This window comes from Orbicella faveolata, unplaced genomic scaffold (assembly GCF_042242905.1).
Source record: "Orbicella faveolata isolate gen_17 unplaced genomic scaffold, um_ofav_v1 contig_4, whole genome shotgun sequence".
Lineage (NCBI taxonomy): Eukaryota > Metazoa > Cnidaria > Anthozoa > Scleractinia > Merulinidae > Orbicella > Orbicella faveolata.
The window spans coordinates 776,192-787,500 of NW_028301569.1; the positions used below are offsets into that span (position 1 = coordinate 776,192).

The 11,309-nt window shown below is 39.4% G+C and overlaps 1 protein-coding gene across 1 annotated transcript in view; it reads left to right on the forward strand.

The window, feature by feature from the left end:
- Positions 1-8,159: 8,159 nt before the first annotated feature.
- LOC110053721 (neuromedin-K receptor-like) overlaps positions 8,160-11,309 on the forward strand; it is a 16,628-nt gene continuing 13,478 nt past the window's right edge. The window contains exon 1 of the mRNA XM_020759988.2: positions 8,160-9,341. The gene's annotated coding sequence lies outside the window, so the exon portion shown is untranslated. The remainder of the gene's footprint in view (positions 9,342-11,309) is intronic.

Here is an 11,309-nt window from a genome sequence, read left to right on the forward strand (position 1 = left end):
TAGTCAGGTGGAACTTTATTTCAATTTGATATTTGGTGGGCGCTTTTTTGGCTTTCTACGCGATCTTTCGCAGAAAATGATATTTAATCGCTCTCAACTGTTCATGGTACGTGTGTAAGTTTTACCGTGTATGAAGCAGAAGGCCTGGTAATTGCTTGAAATAAAATATTTGTCGGGTTTCTTTTACGCGAAAAACTGAAAAAAATATATCTTAGTTTCAAAATAATGAATTGATTTGAAATGGAAGGTTTTAGAAAATAAATAAATCGATCCTTCTTTTTATTCTATTTATTTATAGAATCAGAGTAGAATTTTCAAGCTGGGAATATATAGGTTTTTAACAGTTCCTGCTTTTTTCTTTCATGTTCAATTATTACCAGTTAGCAAGAAGACGTTAGTAACTAAATGTTTTTTTTTTTTTTTTGGCTTGCTAAAATTAAAAGGAATCTATATATGTATGTTACACCGATTTCAATTAGTCAACTATAGCTATAATGCGAATTTACATCCTCAAGCTTGTTTTCTTTATTCTCCGACGAAATGACCAAAAAAACAATATCCTCTATGTCTATATTAATTTTTGACAGTTCGATTTTAAGACTGCAATTAGCAAAAAAAAATCCTTTTCTTTACCTCGACTGATCATTTCCCTCTGCCCGAGTTTACTTTTAGTCTCAACATGATACTTTTTCACCAGCAATATTTACGATCAAAAAATCCCTACGTCGGGTCTCGATCTGAAAAAAACGGCTTTTCAGACCCTGAATAATACATTGGGGGTGTTATTTTACTTGTGCTCCGCATAGCAGTAAAAACATGAGGCGATTTACATATTTGATAAGAAGGAAGAATTACTAAAATAATGCCTAAAAGCGACGAAAAATGAGATATACGAGTCATGTACCTTCGAAAGCCAACCGCAAACTGTAAAATAAACTTTTGAATGCTATACGAAGTGAGCCGATTTAAATCATTTCTATTGTGCCCTACACATAAACATGTTTATTCTATATTTATATTTAATCAGACTTCCTGCAAACTATTGCCATTAAACTGAAAGCTCATGATCAATATCATTACCTTTTAGTCATGCAGCGAACATGACCCCCGGGGGTAATTTGCCGGATCCAGTGAACATAAGTTGTATCAAGTCGATTTTAAACAGTTTTGTTCAAAAACATCACAGAAAACCGCACGGTTACTGTTGGCTAGCAAGCAATGATTGCAACGCCATCCAGAAACGAGCAACATGAGGCACCCAACCCCTCCCCCCTTCCCATTGGTTCTGCAAAACTCGCTATCGGTTGCTATCGACCTTGATAAACTTGACTCACGACTCCCGCAATCACCAGCTATCTAGATCTGTGGATAGAGACCTTCTGTTTGAATAGTAATTGTAAAAAAGAGCGAACACTCCGAACAGATTCATATTTTGAAAGGCACGCTACTTAGTAACAGCTACTATCGTGATTTTACTTCACTGAAATAGCACTCAACCACATTCAAAACCTAACTGGAATTTTTAGCCTCATCATGAGAACAATAGAAACTGTGCATGTAAGGAGCAAGTCTTTCTTATACATCGACGAATATGGGTCAACAATGTACACTTAATGTATCAAAAATTATTTCAGTTCTCAAAGTGCAAAATAACAATGCGATAGCATTCAGAGTTGTGCTGTCTATCAGAAAATACATTAACAGGTAATCAAGAAGTAAATCGAAAAAAAAAGTTGTAGAAATAGGCTTGAGTGGTTTGCCTGGTTTTTATTAACGCATAAACATAGCATAAGCAACATGCGTAAACGCAGTAGGATACCCAGGAGTATCAGTAGTTCGTATAGTGTGATCGTCCGGGTGAGTGGAGTTCTGAAAAGAACTGTTGTTGGTGACTGACGTTTCGACAACCTGAGCGGAAGTCATCTCCAGAGTTAAGTGAATAGTGTTGTCAGTCGATGATCTTATAAGTCTGGTCCGTTGAACGTGATTGGTCAGTATAGCCATGATGGTATTGGCTGAAAGACTCGTGTAAAGTTTGTCATCAGTCATTGGTGGGTTTCGATCCGTCTGATGTTAGTCAATTAGGTCGGTTTTTGGTCCGTGTATTGTTAAGTCGGTCTGTTAGAAGTCCATTTGTCGGTTTCGTTTCTGTCATGGATAAGTCGTTTGTAAGGCGCCGGTAGTTGTTGACATCTGTTAAGAGGCGTTTGTTCTAGGTTAGTGTACCAGCTTTCCAGAGTCAGTCGTTGAAAATAGTTTGTACTGTAGGTTAAGCACTGAGCAGAGTCCCAGTCAATGTTGTGGTTTGTCAGTTGATGATGTACAGCAATGTGATTGTTGGCATCACCATTTCTCGTGGCTCGTTTGTGTTCAGTCAGTCTCGTGTTAAGGTTTCTGCCAGTCTCACCAATGTAGGAAGCCTGGCAATCGGAGCATTTGATCTTGTAAACTGCTCCCTGTCTGTCGTTAGGTTCGTCTCTGTCTTTCACGTTGGTCAGTAAGTGTTGTAACGCAGTTGTAGGTTTGTGGGCTACACGAATGTTGTAGGGCTGTAGGATCCGTGAGATGGTCTCAGAAGTGCCCTTAATGTAAGGTATAGTCACTGTAGTAACAGGTGTAGGGTTCCTGTTCGTAGCGTCAGCTTCAGTAGGTCGGTAAATGTTTCGTCTAATAAAGTCAGCGTTGTAGTTGTTTTTGTGAAAAACACATTCAAGGTATCTGTTTTCGTCACGAAAGCTGTCCGGTGTGTCACAAACTAGTTGCGCTCGTCTCGTCAAAGTCTTTATAGTCGTGGCTTTGTGTGAAGTCAGGTTGTAGGATGATTCGTCAAGTAATCTGTCGGTATGCGTCGGTTTTCTGTACACTGTCGTTCGTAGTTCGTTGTTGTCGCGGCCTACCAAACAGTCTAGAAAAGGAAGTTTTCCATTTTCTTCGATCTCTTTAGTAAACTGGATGTCGGCGTTCTGTTCGTTTAGGTGGTCGTGAAAATCGTCAATTTCGTCTTTGTGAACGGCGGTAAAGGTGTCGTCAACGTAGCGTAACCAAAGCGGTATCGTTTGTCGGCAAGTTGCAAGGACGCGTTCCTCCACGTGTTGCATCACAATTTCTGCGACAACAACAGAAACAGGCGACCCCCTTGCTCTTCCATGCAACTGTTTGTAGTGTTTATCGTTGTACTGAAAGTAAGTCGATGTAAGGCAAAGGTTCAGTAAGTCCATGATGTCTTCTGTCGGTAACGGTAGTTTAACAGTAGATTGTTGTATAGCGGTCTTGGTACACTGTAGTGCTAATTGAAGTGGAATACTGGTGAACAGTGATTTCACATCAAAAGACACAAGTTTGTAGTCGTCAGGTATCTGTACTGTCTTAATAGCGTCCATAAAGTTCTCCGTAGACTGTAGTTTGCGTCCTGATTTGTCAGTAAGGGGTTGCAGTATGGTCGTCAAGTACTTAGATAGTTGATACGTAGGGGACCCACAGAATGACACTATAGGTCGCATCGGTATACCAGGTTTGTACAGTTTCGGTAGTCCGTAAAGTTTCGGTGGTTGAGGTACTGAGCACCTCAGTCGATAGTAGCGTTGAGTGTCAATAGCGTCAGTCTTTTTAAGCGTAAGTATTTTGCTGTTAAGTTTACGTTGAAGTGCTGGCGTCGGGTCGCGTTTAAGTTCTTCGTAAGTTTGTTTGTCGTTAACAAGTGCGTCCATTTTGTCAAAGTAGTCAGTCTTGCCCATAACAACAGTGACACGTCCTTTGTCGGCTGGTAGTATGACAATGTTGTTGTCGTTTTTCAGTCGTTTCAATGCTTGCTATTGACACTCAACGCTACTATCGACTGAGGTGCTCAGTACCTCAACCACCGAAACTTTACGGACTACCGAAACTGCACAAACCTGGTATACCGATGCGATCTATAGTGTCATTCTGTGGGTCCCCTACGTATCAACTAGCAATGGGGTCGCCTGTTTCTGTTGTTGTCGCAGAAATTGTGATGCAACACGTGGAGGAACGTGTCCTTGCAACTTGCCGACAAACGATACCGCTTTGGTTACGCTACGTTGACGACACCTTTACCGCCGTTCACAAAGACGAAATTGACGATTTTCACGACCACCTAAACGAACAGAACGCCGACATCCAGTTTACTAAAGAGATCGAAGAAAATGGAAAACTTCCTTTTCTAGACTGTTTGGTAAGCCGCGACAACAACGAACTACGAACGACAGTGTACAGAAAACCGACGCATACCGACAGATTACTTGACGAATCATCCTACAACCCGACTTCACACAAAGCCACGACTATAAAGACTTTGACGAGACGAGCGCAACTAGTTTGTGACACACCGGACAGCTTTCGTGACGAAAACAGATACCTTGAATGTGTTTTTCACAAAAACAACTACAACGCTGACTTTATTAGACGAAACATTTACCGACCTACTGAAGCTGACGCTACGAACAGGAACCCTACACCTGTTACTACAGTGACTATACCTTACATTAAGGGCACTTCTGAGACCATCTCACGGATCCTACAGCCCTACAACATTCGTGTAGCCCACAAACCTACAACTGCGTTATGACACTTACTGACCAACGTGAAAGACAGAGACGAACCTAACGACAGACAGGGAGCAGTTTACAAGATCAAATGCTCCGACTGCCAGGCTTCCTACATTGGTGAGACTGGCAGAAACCTTAACACGAGACTGACTGAACACAAACGAGCCACGAGAAATGGTGATGCCAACAGTCACATTGCTGTACATCATCAACTGACAAACCACAACATTGACTGGGACTCTGCTCAGTGCTTAACCTACAGTACAAACTATTTTCAACGACTGACTCTGGAAAGCTGGTACACTAACCTAGAACAAACGCCTCTTAACAGATGTCAACAACTACCGGCGCCTTACAAACGACTTATCCATGACAGAAACGAAACCGACAAATGGACTTCTAACAGACCGACTTAACAATACACGGACCAAAAACCGACCTAATTGACTAACATCAGACGGATCGAAACCCACCAATGACTGATGACAAACTTTACACGAGTCTTTCAGCCAATACCATCATGGCTATACTGACCAATCACGTTCAACGGACCAGACTTATAAGATCATCGACTGACAACACTATTCACTTAACTCTGGAGATGACTTCCGCTCAGGTTGTCGAAACGTCAGTCACCAACAACAGTTCTTTTCAGAACTCCACTCACCCGGACGATCACACTATACGAACTAAGGATATTGATAGTTAGCACATTTGGTAGGACGTTTTCCTAACACAAATCGCTGCTTAGCAGCACTTCATTGTGTCTGCGTAATAATAATGGTAATAATAATAATAATAATAATAATAATAATAATAAAATTTTATAGCGCCATTTCCCAATGAGCTACAATGGTTCAATGGCGCTTTACAATAAATTGAATCTATAAAAAATACCTACTGTGATAAATTAAGAAAGTTAAAAAAAACAGGTAATAAAAAATTCAACTGGTTAAGGGACCAGTCATTATTTATCGACTGAGGGGGAGGGTTTTGGGCGGGAATCATTTGATTTTTAGCATAACGGAAGTGGGGATCAGTCATAACTGAGAGCCAAAAAAGGGGGAACCGCTAAATGTCACATGCCCATACAGACTTGGTGGACGGTTATTTGGCACTGTAAAAAGTAACCTTGCATTTTCCAAGCACTTGGCATGATTAGATTGCTGGTATGTCAACTGACATGGTCACAGGGTTCTCAGTAGAAGGGCGGAATTCTACCGGCTGTAAAATCGAATGTAGCGACCTCTTCCGGTTATTAAAATTTATTTTGCACTCATATAACAATAAATTAAGAAAATGTTATTCAAAAAGGAGGAACAGCGCTACTTGCTACGTCTAATTTAATGATCATAAACAACTCATTTTCCGTAACACTTTGCACCCCAAAATGCATGAAATCGCATCTTTGACAATCTACAATTTCAAAATTTTCAGGAGAGCATGCCTCGGACCCCCTAGGTTGGTTTGCCTCTTCGGGCCTCGCTTTAATTTACGCTGCTTGTTATGTTTTATTGGACGCCTGTGAAAACTTCTGCTAAGAACCCTGATCAGATATTGGGATCCAGACTAGCAAAAGACACGGATCAAGGGACTGCACCATGGCGGCTTCATTACACTGTAAGTACATCATAGTTAGAAATATTATATTCATATGATCGTTAAAAGCACTAAATATATACGTCGAAAGGTGAATATGTGTGCGAAGACAAGGGGGGAGCATCACGAAATTTATCAAGAGTTATGAGGGGGATCACTTCAATAAAATAACATTTAAAAGGGGGATCAGCTAAATGTTATTGTCTTTAGCCGAAAATTCTCCGACACCCCCTTGGCGATAAATAATGACCGATTCCTAAAAAGCCACGTTCTCAGTTTACTTTTTAAAATATTCGTGGAAGACGAGTCTTTAATCTCTAGTGGGAATACGTTCCACATAGTTGGAGCCGACACCACAAATGGAAACCATCTCTTATGGTTCATGTCGGAGGTGTAAAAAGCTTAAGGTAAAACTACTCCTGCGCAAAACTGCCTCGCACCGCCAGAGTGGGTATCGTCTTATTATTCCGACTTGGAATATTGCCACTCCCCCCGGATAGGATGCTACTCTATTGCTTTTCCAAGCATTATGTCGACAGTAGCCATCTATACTGCTAGATGGAGAAAGAGCCCTTTCAGAGGTAAGCACTTGTTCAGGAAGAAAACACATAGTCGACGGCCAACGATGGAATCTGGATCTCTTAGAACGGTTTAACCATTATGTCACCCAGTCGACCATCCCCCGCCTCCACCCTGTATTATTCCTCTAGACCTGAGAACATCTTTCAGACCAAGGCATGTGATTACCACTAGCTTATTTCAAACCGGTTTAAAAGCTCCTTATTGTCTCTTCAAGATTATGTCTGCTATTTGCGAGCGGGAGGTCTGTATCTTGAGTACCGCCCGAAACATACGCTGGGTGTCGATTCAAGGCCAAAGACGACGTTGTTCATTACATGGAATTACCAAGGCCAGAAATAGCATTTTTTTTATTTATTTAGTATTATTATTATTTTAATTAAACTGCCAAAATTAATTGCAAAGATTTCGAAATCGCGAAAATAGGCAGAGCAAAAAAAAAAAATACATATTCAAATGACAGCGAATTAATGATCAAGACTGCGGACAAAAGTTAGTCGCTCTGATGCAAATTTAGCTGTTATTATCTAAAACCTGTCTTTTCACTCCCGTGTTTTTTTTTTTGTTGTTGTTGTTGTGTTTTTTTTGACATTTTCAAAGCTCTTCACAGATTAAAACAGAGAACCAAAACCGAGCGGTCCGTAACCCTGAGTCTGTATTCCTGAAAAACCCCTTGCGTGACTAGCCAATCAGATCATGAGATTCAGGATTGCAGAACGCTGAGACGCTTGAGAAAAAGGGAGCTCGCTGATGGGAAAGGAATAGCAAGACTGAAATTAGAAATGTTAATTTAACTTAAATATTTGTAACAATACTAGCTTCTCGCAGCTTACTTTATATATTTTATTGCTATAACTCCAAAAAATGCACCGAAAAAAAATTGTAAGGTAAGTAACCTGTGTACATTCGCCTCCTCCCCTCAAAAATATCGGGAGAGAGACTTGTTTTAGCGGGGGGGGGGGGGGGGGGGCGGAGGTACACAGGTTATATGGTAAGTTATGCCTTGTCTTTCAATATAATGTAATTAATGTAATCAGCCGACTGTCAGTAAGTGTCTATTATAAAAGTATTGTATAGTAAGCAATGTATTGGATTGTAATAATCACAATAACTGGTCAGTGTTTCCGATCATTCTCGTCAAGTCGTCTCTTCTAATCGTACCAACATGGTTTCAGGAGAAAGAGAAAACAAACAGCGGTAACAAAACACAACAAATAGATTACGCATGGTATATTCAACTTGACGTTTCGTATGTTACAACACACATCTTTAGAAGTGACGGTTACAAAATATGACAAAATTTAAAAAGACTGAACCTAAAGCGAGGTATTGGTAACTAGCTAGATAACAATGAACAAAATAAACTACATCTGGTGTTGCTTTAATTGTCCACACGTTAATTGCTATTAATATGCATTAGCCACACGTACACATTGTGTGCGACCTATCATTTGAGTTCCATTAGCAGGAGTGAAACACATAAACATCAGCTAATCGATTAGACGCTTTATCCACTCACCTTCAGTCATAACAGGTTTGTGTTAAAACAGCTTTGGCAAGCATTTCAATCGCTTTAAAAGTACTGCCTCAAAAGGAGTGACATGTTTTGTTTCTCTGTCTCGGTTATGTTTCCAACTAGTTTTCAACAACGGTTGTGGTTTTCGCGGCATATATGTCGGACCTGCCAAGACACTGAAAAATGAAGAGAACCGATAGTTTTAATTACAAATTCGGAGATTGTAAGTATAGAACTGAATACTACTATGAGCGCGACGCCGACGAAAAAACGGAACATTGTTCGTAATTCAAAATATTGTTAGTATTTTCTTATCCCTTAATTCTGAAATTGATAATATTTATACTTTAATTTTCAGAGCAGTGATATCATAGTTATTAATGAATTGTTGAATAATATCGTCAATGACAAGGCACAAATTAACGCCATGCATGTTTAATCTTCAAAGGCTTTTTTCATCATTTGAACACCAACAAACAAAATGAATTTGTTGGTAAAACGTGGAGAAATTAAAATTGGATTCAAGTGTATCAGGGGATTTCTAATTTTGAATGCTTAAAATACGCCGGCGCCGTTTATTCTTGCGGCAACAATGAATTCTCATATTATCACAGCACAATTCAAAAGGCAGTGAATTCCCTGTCAGTTACTGACTGTTGTCTTTGATGATCAACTATTTTCAGGAAATAAATGCATTTATCGTACAGAGTTCAAAAGGATGTTTTCATTGCACTCAGGCTTCGCTAAAAGTGTTCGGATATACACTTGGGCAAATTAGTACTACCAAAGTCAACCAAAACATTTTACGAGGTACTTCGCGAGCGAATTTTCAGACGCCGGCGCAGAAAACTAACACGGTACTTGTGCAATGCTGACTGTGGAAAATGTTTGCAGTATTATGACGAGAAAAAAACATTGATAATATTCCCAAGAAAATAGTATGCAAATTTTGTTTATCGTTATGGTAACTGTTCTGCCCAGAGAGTGAAGAGAAGGCGAGATTCTGGCGGGCGTTTACATTAAGCCGTGCGTTTATCTTGAGGGTCTGTAAAGAGGAACTTTCAAGCAAGGAGCTGATTAAGGTAGCGTATGTATGTCGAGCTTCATTCTAGGAAAGCAGTGGTGCAATATCTATCTGCATTAAGAATACAAAGACTCCCTGGCTATCATGTTGTGCTGTAGCAGCGACAGGGAAAAGCGAATTCATGCGCTGCACGATACAGAATAGCTATCTTTTGTACAAAAATCACTTACAAGTACGACATGACCATAGCTGGGTCATAATCACAAAGAACAGGCAAAACTGAATTTTAGTTAAAGAAGTCAGCATTTCCACTCAACGAAGTTTCTTTACTTCGAGCTAAACGCTAAGAGAGCAAAAACCGAATTTGCTGTCAAATAAAATACATCTAGTTTGCGCATTGGGATGAGTATCATGCCGCTAAGAACGTCGTATGAATCAGGCGATAATTAGACGGACTTTGCCGAACTCCACGCCGTTTGTTTGAGAAACCATTTTCCATCTGCCTGTTTAAACGCAACACAAAATTTCCCAAAATGAATTTATAACCTTAATATATGTAAGAACAACAACACCCGATTACAACGGAAATCCCCTGAATAGTTATCGTTGCTTTCATTTTCGGTTTTGATATAGCAACTGGATGACTTCCACCCCCGGGCTTCCACCACAAATTAAAAGGGAAGCCATATTGGTTTTCACTAACAAGTTTTTGTTCTTTGAGAAAAGACTTTTTTCAAGCGTTTCTTATTGTATGCATCACAGCGGGAAAGGAACTCTGTCAGCCAGATAACCACTTTTCCATATGCTTTTCAAATGCGTTTTTTTGTCTTTTATGGCTTAATTCCCATAAGTTAGTTTGTCATTTACATGTCAAGAAAGACATTGATAGATGAATATTTACTGTTTCGGCTCTACCCTTGCCAACTTTAGCACGGCATTTCTTTCCTCGATATCCTGTACATGTAATAGCATTATGATGAGAACATTGTAGAAAACGCACTTTCACATATTTTCTAGAAAACCAGATAACAGCAAGTAGTAACAAATTGTCACGTTTAGCCTGAATAGCGAAGATATCGGTGACATCGTCTATTGTTATTTATGTTCCATCTAGAGAATTATTGCCTGCTGAAACAAAGACAAAGACTTTTTTGTTTTTGTTTCATTCCATGGAAATTTAAATGAAAGAAATATTGTTTATAAACAAACATCTTCCCACAGCAATATGGACAGCCTGAACAACGCCTTCGGTTAGCAAAACATTGCACTGACTGTACAATGGTTAGCTGCCAATAATTGGAAGGGTTACATGGTGTAACCCTCAAAATTACTGAGAGCTAGCCGCAGTGGAGTCAGTATATTTAGGCAAGCCGACGCGCCGTTTATGATAACCATCTGCTTACATATTAATTCATCTTCAATGTAAATTTTACAGAAATGAAAGTTGTTGATTGTCAGGAGGTTTGGCTGAAGTTATCAGCTGCCAGGTTCGTACAAGCGTAAGCGTGTTCCTGACAACTGATTCCGAAAACTTCTTCTAAACCTTTCAGTAAGGCTTTATTATTTTACTGTTGTAATACTTTATTCTGACGTGCGAGTGTTTCTTTGTTGAATTTTACTTTGATGCACATAATGTTTATTCCAATAACATCACAGAAACAATATTTGGATGTTTGTTATGTCTTGGCCAAGTCGAAATGTTCAATGAGAATTTTTCATTTGAATCCAAACGTGTAGCTAAAGTGATTCTTTATAACGGAGGGTGAGAGCTCTATTTTTTGTTCCTATTGAGGACCAAAATGTCTCAGTTGTAATTGAAGTTTGTTTATCAGTTATTCGTACATTATATCATGTGTAACATGAATGTTGTGTTTAAAAACAGATTTGATGTTCATAGTTACACCTAGGCTAACCAGTTTCACAAGTGTCCTATCATATAAGACATTTTAAATATCCTTTCCCTTTTTGGGGTAAATGATTTTATTTGCTCGCGGTATAAGTTTTGCATCGTGCTTTGTCACTTATT